General features: G+C 34.4%; 1 non-coding gene across 1 annotated transcript; it reads right to left on the bottom strand.

Moving 5' to 3' along the window:
• Positions 1–1,518: 1,518 nt before the first annotated feature.
• On the bottom strand, positions 1,519–1,625 carry LOC123942894. Its single transcript, XR_006818524.1, has one exon. It is a non-coding gene; the product is annotated as a U6 spliceosomal RNA (small nuclear RNA).
• Between the last annotated feature and the right edge of the window lie 10,623 nt (positions 1,626–12,248).

The raw sequence follows: 12,248 nt of genomic DNA, 5'->3' as shown, positions 1-12,248 counted from the left end.
AGACTTTTCATTTTCCCACATCCTTGCCAGCATTTGGTATGTCAGGGTTCTGAATTTTGGCCCTAAGTACTAATAGATGTGTAGTGTATCTCACTGTTGTTTTCATTCACATTTCCTCAATGACTTAGGATGTTGAGCATCTTTTCATATGGCTATTTGCCATCTGTGTATCCTCTTTGGTGTGATGTCTACTAAGGTCTTTGGCCCATTTTAAAAATTAGATTGTTTTTCTTACTAAGTTTTAAGAGTTCTTTGTATATTTTGGGTAACAATCTTTTATCAGATGTATATTAAATATTTTCTCCCAGCCCATGGCTTGTCTTTTCATTCTCTTGACATTATTTTTCACAGAGAAGTTTTTAATTGTGATGAAGTACAGTTTATCAATTATTTATTTTATGGATTGTGACTTTGGTGTTGAATATAAAAAGTCATTGTCATACTGGGTCATCTAGAGTTCTTCTATGTTATCTTCTAGGAGTTTTATAGTTTTGCATTTTGCATTTAGGTCTGTGATTCATTTCAAGCTTATTTTTGTGAAGGGTATAAGGTCTGTGTCTAGATTCATCTGGGCTTTCTGTTTTGGTCCATTGTCTATTCTTTCACCAATACCACACTGTCTTAATTATTGTGGCTTAATAAATATTGAAGGTCAGTAGTTCTAATTCTCCAACTTTGTTCTTGCTCCTCAATATTGTGTTGGCTAGTCCAGATATTTTACTTCTGTATATAATCTTTAGAATCAATATGTACAAAATAATTGCTGGAATTTCAATTGGAATTGCATCTCATCTATACATCAAGTTGGGAAGAAAAGATATCTTGACAATATTGAATCCTTCTATTCAAGAATATGGAATATCTCTCCATTTCTTTAGTTCTTTTTTGATTTTGTTCATCAGTTCATCTTCATACAGATTTTGTACATATTTTGTTAGATTTATACCTACATATTTCATGTACCATGTAAATGGTATTGTATTTTTAATCTCAAATTCCACTTATTCATTGGTGGTATAGGAAATAACCTGCAGGGGAAGGGGCAGAGAAAGAGGGAGAAAGAATCCCAAGCCGACTCCCTGCTTGGCACAGAGCCTGATGCAGGGCTTGATCTTGACCCTCAGATCATGACCTGAGCTGAAACCAAGAGTTGGACACTTAACCAACCGAGTAACCCAAGCTCCCCCTCTATTATCCTTTTAATGTCCATAGAATCTGTAATGATGTCCCTTCTTTCATTTCTGAAAATAATTAATAATTAGTTTCCTGCCTCTGGTTTTCTTTGTTAGTCTGGCTAAAAGCTTATTTATTTCATTCATCTTTTCAAAGATCTAATTTTTGGTTTTGTTTTTTTTTTTTCTCCATTGATCTCTTGGTTTCTCCTGTTTTGATTGATTTCTGCTCTAATTCTTTTTTTTTTTTGGTAATTTATGACAATTTTTTATTATGTTTTTTTATTTTAATTCCAGTATAGTTAGCATACAGTGTTATATTAGTTTCAGGGGTATAATATGGTGAAAAAATGTGGAATACCTCACAGATTTGCATGTCAACCTTGCACAAGGACCTTGTTAATCTCTGTATCATTCCCATTTTTTAAGTATATGTGCTGCTGAAGTGAACACTCTGCTCTAATTATTATTTCCTTTCTTCTGTTTACTTTTAATTTCCTTATCTTTTTCTAGTTTTCCCAGTATAAGTTTAGATTATTGATTTTAAACTCTTTTATCTTTTTTTTTTAAGATTTTATTTATTTATTTGAGAGAGAGTGAGAGAGAGCATGAGAGGGGAGAAGGTCAGAGGGAGAAGCAGACTCCCATAGAGCCAGGAGCCCCAAGTGGGACTCAGTCCCAGGACTCCAGGATTATGACCTGAGCTGAAGGCAGCCACTTAACCAACTGAGCCACCTAGGAGCCCACTCTTATCTTTTTTAAAATATATGCATTCAGTGTTATGAATTTCCTCCAAAGCCCTATTTTTACTGCATCTCACAAGTTTTGATAAATTGTGCTTTCGTTTTCATTCAATTAGAAATATTTTTTAAAATTTCTCTTGATACTTCTTCTTTGATCCCTCTGTTGTCTAGAAATGTGTTGTTTAATCTCCACATATTTTGGGACTCTCCAATTACCTTTCCATTCTTAATTTCTAGTTTAATTCCATTATTTGTTTCTATTGTCTTAAATTAAGGGGCTTTTTTATGGCCCAGTATATGGTCTATCTTGGTGAATATTACATGTGAGCTTGAGAAGAATGCATATTCTGTTGTTGTTGGTTGAAATAGTCTATAGCTGTCAATTATATCCAGTTGATTGTTGGTAGTGTTTAGTTCACCTGTGTTTTTCTGATTTTCTGCCTGCTGGATATGTTCGTTTCTGATAGAGGGGTATTGACGTCTCCAACAATGATAGTGGATTCATGTATTTCTCTTCTCAGTTCTATCAATTTTGCCTCATGCAATTTGATACTCTGTTGTTAGGTGAATACAAATTAAAGATTGTTATGCCTTTTTGGAATTAACCCCTTTGTCATTATGTAATGACCCATCTCTATCTTTGATAACTTTCTTTGCTTTGAGGTCTATTCTGTTTGAAATTAATATAGCTATTCCTGTTCTCTTTCAATTAGTGTTCACATTGTATATACTTCTCCACCCATTAACTTTTAATATATATGTGTCTTTATATTTATAGTGTGTTTAGTGTATTGCTTATAGTTCTCTCTTGCTTCTTGATCCACTCTGACAATCTCTATCTTTTTTTTAAAGATTTTATTTATTTATTTGACAGAGAGAGATCACAAGGAGTCAGAGAGGCAGGCAGAGAGAGAGAGAGGGAAGCAGGCGCCCTGCTGAGCCAGAGAGCCCGATGAGGGACTCGATCCCAGGACCCTGAGATCATGACCTGAGCCGAAGGCAGCGGCTTAACGCACGAGCCACCCAGGTGCCCACAATCTCTATCTTTTAATTGGTGCATTTAGACTCTTGACATTTTAAATGATTATTGATACAGTTAGATCAATATCTACCATATTTGTTACTGTCTTCTATTTGTTGTCCTTTATTTATTCTTATTTTTTTTCCCACTCTTTCAGCCTTTTATGGTTTTAACTGAACGTTTTGTATGGCACCATTTTCTCTCCTTTCTTAGCATATCAATTATATATATATTTTTTATTTACTTTCCTCAGTGGTTGCCCTAGAGTTTACAGTATACATTTACAACTAATCCAATCCACTTTCAAAAAACTATACCACTTCATGGGTAGTGTAAGTTCCTTATAATAACAAAATAATCTTAATTCCTCCCTCTTGTCTCTTGTATTATTGCTGTCACACATTGAGCTTGTATATGAGCATACATATACATATATGTTATACATATTGTTATTCTGAACAAACCATTACCTATTAGATCAGTTAGGAATAAGAAAAACACATTTTACTTTATTTCACTTACTCCTTCTTCGGTGCTCTTCTTTTCTTTATGTAGATTTGTTTCTAACCTATATTATTTTCTTTTTCTCTAAAAAACTTTTTAAACATTTATTGCAACTCAAGTTTACTGACAAAAAATTCCTTCAATATCAATTAGTCTGAGGAGTGTTGATTTCTCCTTCATTTTTGAAAGATAATTCCACAGGATACAGAATTCCAGGTTGATTATTTTTCTATTAGTACTTTAAGTGTTTCATTCTATACTCTTCTTACTTGCTTGGTTTCTGAGGAGAAACTGGATACAATTATTATCTTTTTTCCTATAGGTAATGTGTTTTATATCTCTGGCTTCTTGCAGGATTTTTTCTTTATCTTGATGGTATGCTTTGGGGTAAACATTTTTTTTAAAGATTTTTATTTATTTATTTGACAGACAGAGATCACAAGTATGCATAGAGGCAGGAAGAGAGAGAGGAGGAAGCAGGCTCCCCTCTGAGCAGAGAGCCTGATGTGGGGCTCAATCCCAGGACCCTGGGATCATGACCTGAGCCGAAGGCAGAGGCTTTAACCCACTGAGCCACTCAGGTGCCCCAATGGGGTAAACATTTTTGGATTCTTATCCTTCTTGGTGTTCTCTGAGATTCCTTGATTTGTGGATTCGTGTCTGACATTAATTTGGGGAAAATTCTCAATCATTATGTTACAAATACTTCTTCTGTTTCATTCTCTCTTCTTCTCCTTTTGGTATTCCCATTATACATTGTCACACCTTTTGTAGTTGTCCTTTGGTCCTTGGATATTCTATTATGTTTTTCCTCAGTCTTTATTCTCTTTGCTTTTCAGTTTTGAGATTTCTATGAATATATCATCAAGCTCAGAGATTGTTTTCTCAACTACATACAGTATACTATTAAGTCCATCAAAGACGTTCTTTATGTGTTACAGGTTTTGTTTTTTTTTTTAATTTTACATATTTACTTGAGAGAGAGTGGGAGGGAAGGAGGAGGACAGGGAGAGAGAGTCCAGCAGACTTTGTGCTGAGTTGCAGAGGCCTATGTGGGGCTTGACTTCATGACTCTGAGATCATGATCTGGGCTGAAACTAAGAGTTGGCTGCTTAACTGACTCCACTATCCAGGTGCCCTTACAATATATATTTTTTAAATCTTTAGCATTTCCTTTTGGTTCTTAGAATTGAATTTCCACCTCTCTGCTCATATTGTCTATCTATTCATGCATTCTGTGTACTTTATCTACTGGAGCGCTTAGCATATTAATCATCATTGTTTAAAATTCCTGGTCTGATAATTCCAGCATATCTGTCATGTCTTGTTCTGATGCTTGCTCTGTTTCTTCAAAACCAGTCCCTACTATTCCATCTTGACTGAAAGCAGAAGTACATTCTTCCACTTATAAAATATCTATCTCACCCAAATTTGCCTAACTTATCTCTCATACGTTATACTTATTTTTTAGTAATATTTTACAATGTTGACACTCTAAAAAAATGTGACTTTTCCTCAAGAGGAAAAAAAACTCTTTTCATTGTTGTGTTCATCTCAGTGCTTGAGTCATATAATTTTTACCCATCAGTTTCATAAAAGGTCTTCAGTGTAAGCTATTGGGATCAATTTGACAATAAGACTTTGTATGATGAATGCATTCCTAACTGTGAAAAAAGAAAAAAAGAAAGAAAGAAAGAAAGAAAGAAACCTAAGCAAAAGATTTAACCACTGTCCTAATTCTTCTTTGCTACTGTGCTGTTCTTTGCAAAAAAGGTTAGAAACCAGCCCTGTTTTCCTTTGCGTCCTTTTTGTTTTTCCATCATGATTAGTTGGGAAGTCATAAATACATATTGTTTAACCATTTAAAAGAGGAAAAATAGAAATTGTTCTGTAATTATTTATGTAAAGCATACATTTGTCTACCAAATCTACCATAAAATCAAGAGCTAAAATTTGAACGTTAGACAAATTTAGGTTTGACTTCTTTGAGGCTATCTGTGATAATAGACTGTCTAATATTTAGGGCTTGTTCATTCCTTTTGTGTGCTGGTGTGTACCCTTCGGGGGTTACTACTTGAACACAAAGCTCCCCTCCTTTGCTGTTCCATCTTCCAGCAAGTATTCTACCTACTGGCAAGTGAGAATATCACATTATGGAATTTATATAGACTTCAATGGCAGGGAAAAGGCTGTGTTCATGGCAAGTTCATGGCATATGTGCTATAGCAAAATAGATTCTTTTTTTTTAAAGATTTTATTTATTTATTTGACAGACAGAGATCACAAGTAGGCAGAGAGGCAAGCAGAGAGATGAAAGGAAGCAGGCTCCCTGCTGAGCCGATGCGGGGCTCTATGCGGGGCTTGATCCCAGGGCCCTGAGATCATGACCTGAGCCAAAGACAGAGGCTTAACCCACTGAGCCACCCAGGCACCCTGCAAAATAGATTCTTAACCTGCACAGGAGCAGCTTTGAAATCTATGAACATTTTAAAATTGTATACAAATGTTTGTGCATGTGTTTATATTTTCTGTACATAGAATCCATAATTTCACTTATATTCAAAGAGAGTTTTCAAATAATGAGATATTCATCTAGTCCCATGGCAGAGTGGAGCAAAAGAACAACCAGAACCACTGTCAAAGTCCTATAGAATGACACCCCTATAAAATTATCCTCTGAGAATAAATTAAGAATCTAGATCACTCAAGCCTTAGAGTAGACTTTTTTGGCCCAATCATCTCCTGCCACAATCCAAATTATAGCTGGTAGTTGTACATCAAGATAATCAGCTCTTAAAAATGGAACAGTTTTATATTTGGTTTTTATTTCTTCTGTCATGTTAAAAACCATATAAATACATATTCAGGTGAAACTTTTGTTTAAGGCTGTAAAGATATTTCTAGGAAACTGACAGTAAGAGAAAAGGAATGAAAAAGTTGCTTATCAACATGGTTAACTTTTCAAGTGAAAGCAATGAGGTATTAGTTTACCAATGTATATGCTAAAACATAAAGCAAGTTTGATAGGATTAATTGCAATATATATCAAGACTTGAATGATTTTTTAAAATCAAATTATTTTTTCTCACAATAAACCATGTCTTTTCTACTTTTCTCTGCCCAGTTTAGCAACACTAGATCTCAGAATGTAGGTTGGTCATTTCAATCATTCTATAATAGATCAATCTATCCTGTTTTGTATAGGAGAAGTGTTATTATTTCTATATAATTCCTAACAAACTAGAACCCCCAAAACAACTTATGTTCCTAAGAGGATTCCAGCTCCTTATTTTTGAATAGGTTTATTAAGCACCTTCTTTTGATCTAAAGCTCTCTTTAGCTTCATATTTGATGCCTAGAGATGTTTCTTTGATAAAAAGAATAATAATAATGAAGTTATCCTTCAAAAATATATTTCACCAACCATTCATATTTCTTGCTTTTCATGCCATGTCTCAGACTCAACTTATACTCAGTTCTTCCTTTGTTAGTTTCTTATTTTGATTTTAACTCCAGAATTAAGCAATATATATCAAAAAAGCAGTTCATGGGCACTTGGGTGGCTCAGTCAGTTAAGCGTCTGCCTTCAGCTCAGGTCATGATCCCTGGGTCCTGGGATTGAGCCCCACATCAGGTTCCCTGCTAGGTGGGAAGCCTGCTTCTTCCTTTCCCTCTGTCCCAGCCTGTATTCCTTCTCTCACTGTTTCTCTCTCTGTCAAATAAATAAAATTTAAAAAAAAACAAAACAATTCACTCATAATAAGGAGTCAACAAAATACCAGAATAAAATATATTTCAAGAGGGAGGTGCTTTTCTTTATCTCTGAAGCATTTTACTACATTATTAATATTTGAAGATATATCTTATTTGCCAATTATCCAATACAATAAAAAGAACAAAAGATTCTAAATTTTTTTTTTTTTACCAAGTCTCTCTCTCTCTTTTGTTTTGGTAAGAAGTACATTTTTATAATTTTATAAAATTTTATAATTTTATAAATGGATAAATATGATTTTTAAAATGAAAGTTCATCCTTTATATATGTTCTTTCTGAAATTATTACTTTAAATCATTATTTAAGTTTGTCATTGTATAGATTGTGGTGGGTGAAGTTTCTTTTTTTCTGTAAAAGGAAATTATCATTTGTCTATGCAGTATTGATACAAAATGTCAGGGTTCAAAAAAAAGCTAAATTTAACAGCAACAATTGTAATCTCAAAAGTACTACATGATTGTAGGAAATGCTTTTAATGTGTTCTCTGAATTTATGGACCATAACAACAATAAAGATGATAAAGTCTGGTTGTGCTTGCATGTGGCTTCTCTTGAACATGGTGGGCAGTTGGTGGCACAGGTGGCAAAAGTGACAAGTTGCAATATCTTAGCATGATATGGGGACTATTTTAAGATCCATCCTTGTGGAAACTTAGGCAGATCAAAGGAGCTGAATCTGATCTGTTAGTATCAAGCTACAATACTCCACATTGCTTTTTACTAGAGGTCTTGGTAAATAAAGGTATTCAATTAATTTAAAAAAATTTTGCATCTTTACATAATGAAATTTTGATTTACAGAAGGTCATACTGACTTTATCATGACACAATTATTCGTAAAACAACAATATGAAAGACCTAAGAAAGCTATGTGTTCTTGACATATAACACAAATTCCAGATAGGCTGCGGAATTCAATTAAATAAGAGATTATAAAATAAAATGTCCCAATACTGTTGCTACTCTGAGCTAAAGATCACCTAATTATTGCTAGTTGGGCTAATTGATACTGGGGGAAAAAAAAAGGGCATAAAAGGACCAGTAATGGCTGGCTATATTTATTGTTTGCCTTACTAATTATCCTGTCACTTCAATATCACTAGCTTCAAAACATACTGTTTTTAATATTTTCAAAGCCAGAATATTCAAGTATTTTAAAGTTGGAGATTTCTTCTTGTTTTAATCAAAATTAATTTCCAATCTCTATGACAGTTTTTTTTTTAAAGTGATCTCTGTGCCCAACATGGGGCTTGAACTCACAACCCCCAAACCAAGGGTCACATATTCTACTGACTGAGGCAACCAGGCACCCCTCCATGACAATTTTTAAAAAGTGGCAGTGAAACTCATTTAATGATCCCCAATGTTTTCAGTAGACTTCCTGGTGGAATCCTCTCATAAAAACTTTTTTAACTTTTTCTAAAAAAGATAATTTTAAAGTATGGTAGCAGAAACTTCCAGAACCATCAATCTACAATGCGTATTAACTAATCATCTCCTGGAAGTTTTAGAGGATAAAGAGAATAAAATTATTTGTTAAGCAATTCAATTGGACCTGGGTATATTTAATTCAACCACATTTTTTTTTTAGAACCATGTATTTGAAAAACAGATACTCAAGTCACAACTAGCAATCTGTTAGAAGCACAGAAAAAATACATGAATCCCTCAATTATAAGTTGCCAGCAATTTTGAGACACCTCATCCATTTTACAGTAGCTTTCAAGGGGAAAAAACTATATTAAATAAAGATAATTTTTTAACTTGCCAATATCTTTTATCCATGTAATTAGATTTTTTTTTTCTTTCAGCATCAAATCAGCATTTCAGAGTAAATTTTCTGCATGTCTGACATCTAAGAAATCTGCATTATGGTAGGTATTTTCAATTATGGATAATGCCATGGTGACCCACGGCATTTCTTAGTTCCTGCTCAACCTTGACCTCTTTAACATCTTAAAGCTTGATAGAATTTATTTTCTCTTTTTTAAAGATTTTACTTATTTATTTGTCAGAGAGAGAGAGAGAGCACAAGCAGGGGGAGCAGCAGGCAGAGGGAGAAGCAGGCTCCCTGCTGAGTAGGGAGCCCTATGTGGGACTACATCCCAGGATGCTGAGATCATGACCTGAACTGAAGGCAGATGCTTAACCAACTGAGACACACAAATGTCCCTTGATAGAATTTCTAGGCACACTGAGGAATATCAGTGTTTTTCCTGTACCTTCTGTTTGGGTAAGATCATAGTTTATTTTGTAAATTAAAAATTACTTTTCTTAAACCAGCTGGGAGCTTTTGACAGATAGATGTTCAATGCTTTAGTTAAAGGCTTTCACTTTACATAAACAAGATCCCTATTTAACTTAAAATTCAACAGCAAATAACAAAATTGAACAGATTTCTTCTAAATACAGGTTTGCACATGCATAGACAATGATGATGTACTGGATTTATTTTTTCTTTTTTCCCTGATGGCTGACAGGGTTCTAAGAAAATACCACTGCAAAATATAACCCAACTCTAGGTGCATTAGGTGTGAAAAGAGAAAACCAGAATTGAGAAAATGTGGTATGTTCAACTTCTTTCTTTTTGTATATCAGTCTGAATTCTCAGATCTTCTATTTTCCTTTTGGATTTTACAGCTGTGGCATCTATTGAAAGGGTTAAAGACTTGAAGCAAAACTATAGTGAGCAATAATTGCAACATAATCAATGGCAACCGTGTAATAACATCTCAAAGTATCTATTAAAAAAGTATCTATGAAAGCGAGATAGATATCAGAAAGTTCATTTGTTTGTTCTTTCCATACTATGTTGCTGACATCTTGACTGTGGATTCTCTGATACTGACTAGGTAAAGTTCTTGCATGCTTCCCTCGACTTTTTCTTTGTTGCTAGTTAATGTCATTTTCAGGAGGGCCCTTACTCCTACTCTACACCTTCCCACTTGGCCTCCTCAGCTCAGCATCCCACCTGACAGACACCATCTTAACCATGTAAACTGTAGTTGTAGCAGATTATGGTTCGATGGTGAAAGAGATACCAATTTTACCATATTAAGGTGAGAGGAGAATTAAATTGGTTCCTGTAATCTAAAGAAGTACAGAAAAACCCAATAATAAGCCAGGAATCACTGAATCTGAGGAAACTCTGGAAACATGGGAGAGGTCCTGGCCCAACTTAATTATGTGGATGAAAAGGTGGCATTTTCTAGAAGAGAACTGTTAATCAGACACTCTCAGATGTTCCCTACAAAGCAAAAAATAAAGTCTACACATTGTTTATAATTTGTGAAGACTTTGTGACACTTTAGGTGGGAAAATTTGGTATACAATTGTTATAATTAGGTTCAATAAAATAAAGTACTGCAATGGTGAGTCACTACACATTCTGAAATTTTGCTCACTAATACTAACTTTTAAAGATTTAAAAAGTCACAAGACTTGCAAGTTAGATTGGTATTAAAATATTTCTTCCCCAATTCACGTGATCATTTGCTCCATCTTCTGTTTCAGAAGCCATACATGTATGGGACACAAATATTCTAGCACTTTTCATTTTTTTTTTGCGTTGAGTCTGTTAATATTTTGAGACTGATTTATAAATCAAAGGAAGAACGAAAGTGTCAGAGCAAATGTATTTCATAATTTCCTAAAGTTGTTAGTAAATATCTTAAAAACAAGAGGAACAAGGGAATGTTGCTCTTGGTGAAAGAGGAAGAAAGCCAAACACTAATAATAACAAAAAGAAACACATATTTTCAAGAAGAATACACTGGTGATGAGGAGCAGAGAAGCAAAGGAAAATTATTTTGGAATAACTTTTTAAGGTCAGATGTAATCAAATCATCAGAACAAAGAAAACATGAAAAGCAAAGTTTATGGAGCTCATTACACCTTCACCATTATGTTAACATCAACCCTGTTATTATCCTTGTTTTGTTACATGGCTGCCAGCGGCAGAGCTAGAGTATGAATGCAAGTCCTCTGGCAACAAATTAATGTCCCTTCTCTTACTCTAGACTCTCGCTCAAGCCCTTTACATGTTTGAAAGCAGACATGCCTTCTACATAATGAGAATCAGAAGTCCTACCCCCAGCGCCTGTTAGCTCAGGGACCTCAAACAAGTTACTTTAACCTCTTCGCACTTTACATGACTCATCTATGCAATGAGAATGATGAGATCCTTTCTGTCATTATTGAGTTGTTGGAAGATCAGGTAAGGCAGTGCTTTTTAACAATAACATTTATACATATAAGGGATTGTTATAATTGAAATGCATAAAGAAAATGGTCGATGAGATTTCCCAGGCACTAGTTATTATCTATAAGGACTCATGGTAGCGATAGTTGAAAATAATTTCTCTCTCAATTAGGCAGCCATTGGGCCATTGTGGAGTTAGTATTGCATGCAGTTTATGTCTCCTCGCCTTGAGGATGCTGTGAAGTGCGGAAGTACAGAGTAGTTTAATAATATGATTAAAGTGGTGAATAAATAAGACCCATGAGAACAGGTAGAAGGAGTTGGAATTAATTAGTCTGGAGACAATAGCTGCTTCCTAATACGTGAGGCATTATCATAAGAAAAATGTAGACCAACTTTTATCCATCTTCTCTCATAAATGACCTGAAAGGAGCTTGAAAATACAGTATAGACGTAAGAAGGAATCTACCGATAGGGTTGTTTGTTAAATATTAAAATAGGCTATAAAAAGAAGTTGTGGCTTCTTCTTTGTCAGTGATTTTTTTCCCAAGAAAAATAGACACAAATCAATCAGGTATGGTCCGTGAACAGATATACTTGCAGTCAGGGAACTAGAAAAGCTGAACTATTGAGATCTTCTTCCAGCTCTCAAGAATTCTATAGTTCTCTGGCTACTTCCCTTGAATAATCGTAACATAGGTAGGTAGCAAATTTTTCTAATTATCTTAGTCCAAATATGCAGACTACATGAATCTGTAACTATCCTAATATATGTAGTTTGTTTGTTTGTTTTAGAGGAAGGTGTGATAGATGGAGAGGTTGAGTTCATCTAAT

This window comes from Meles meles, chromosome 5 (assembly GCF_922984935.1).
Source record: "Meles meles chromosome 5, mMelMel3.1 paternal haplotype, whole genome shotgun sequence".
Lineage (NCBI taxonomy): Eukaryota > Metazoa > Chordata > Mammalia > Carnivora > Mustelidae > Meles > Meles meles.
The sequence above is the reverse complement of the archived record's forward strand: the minus strand, read 5'-3'. Positions and strand labels throughout refer to the sequence as shown.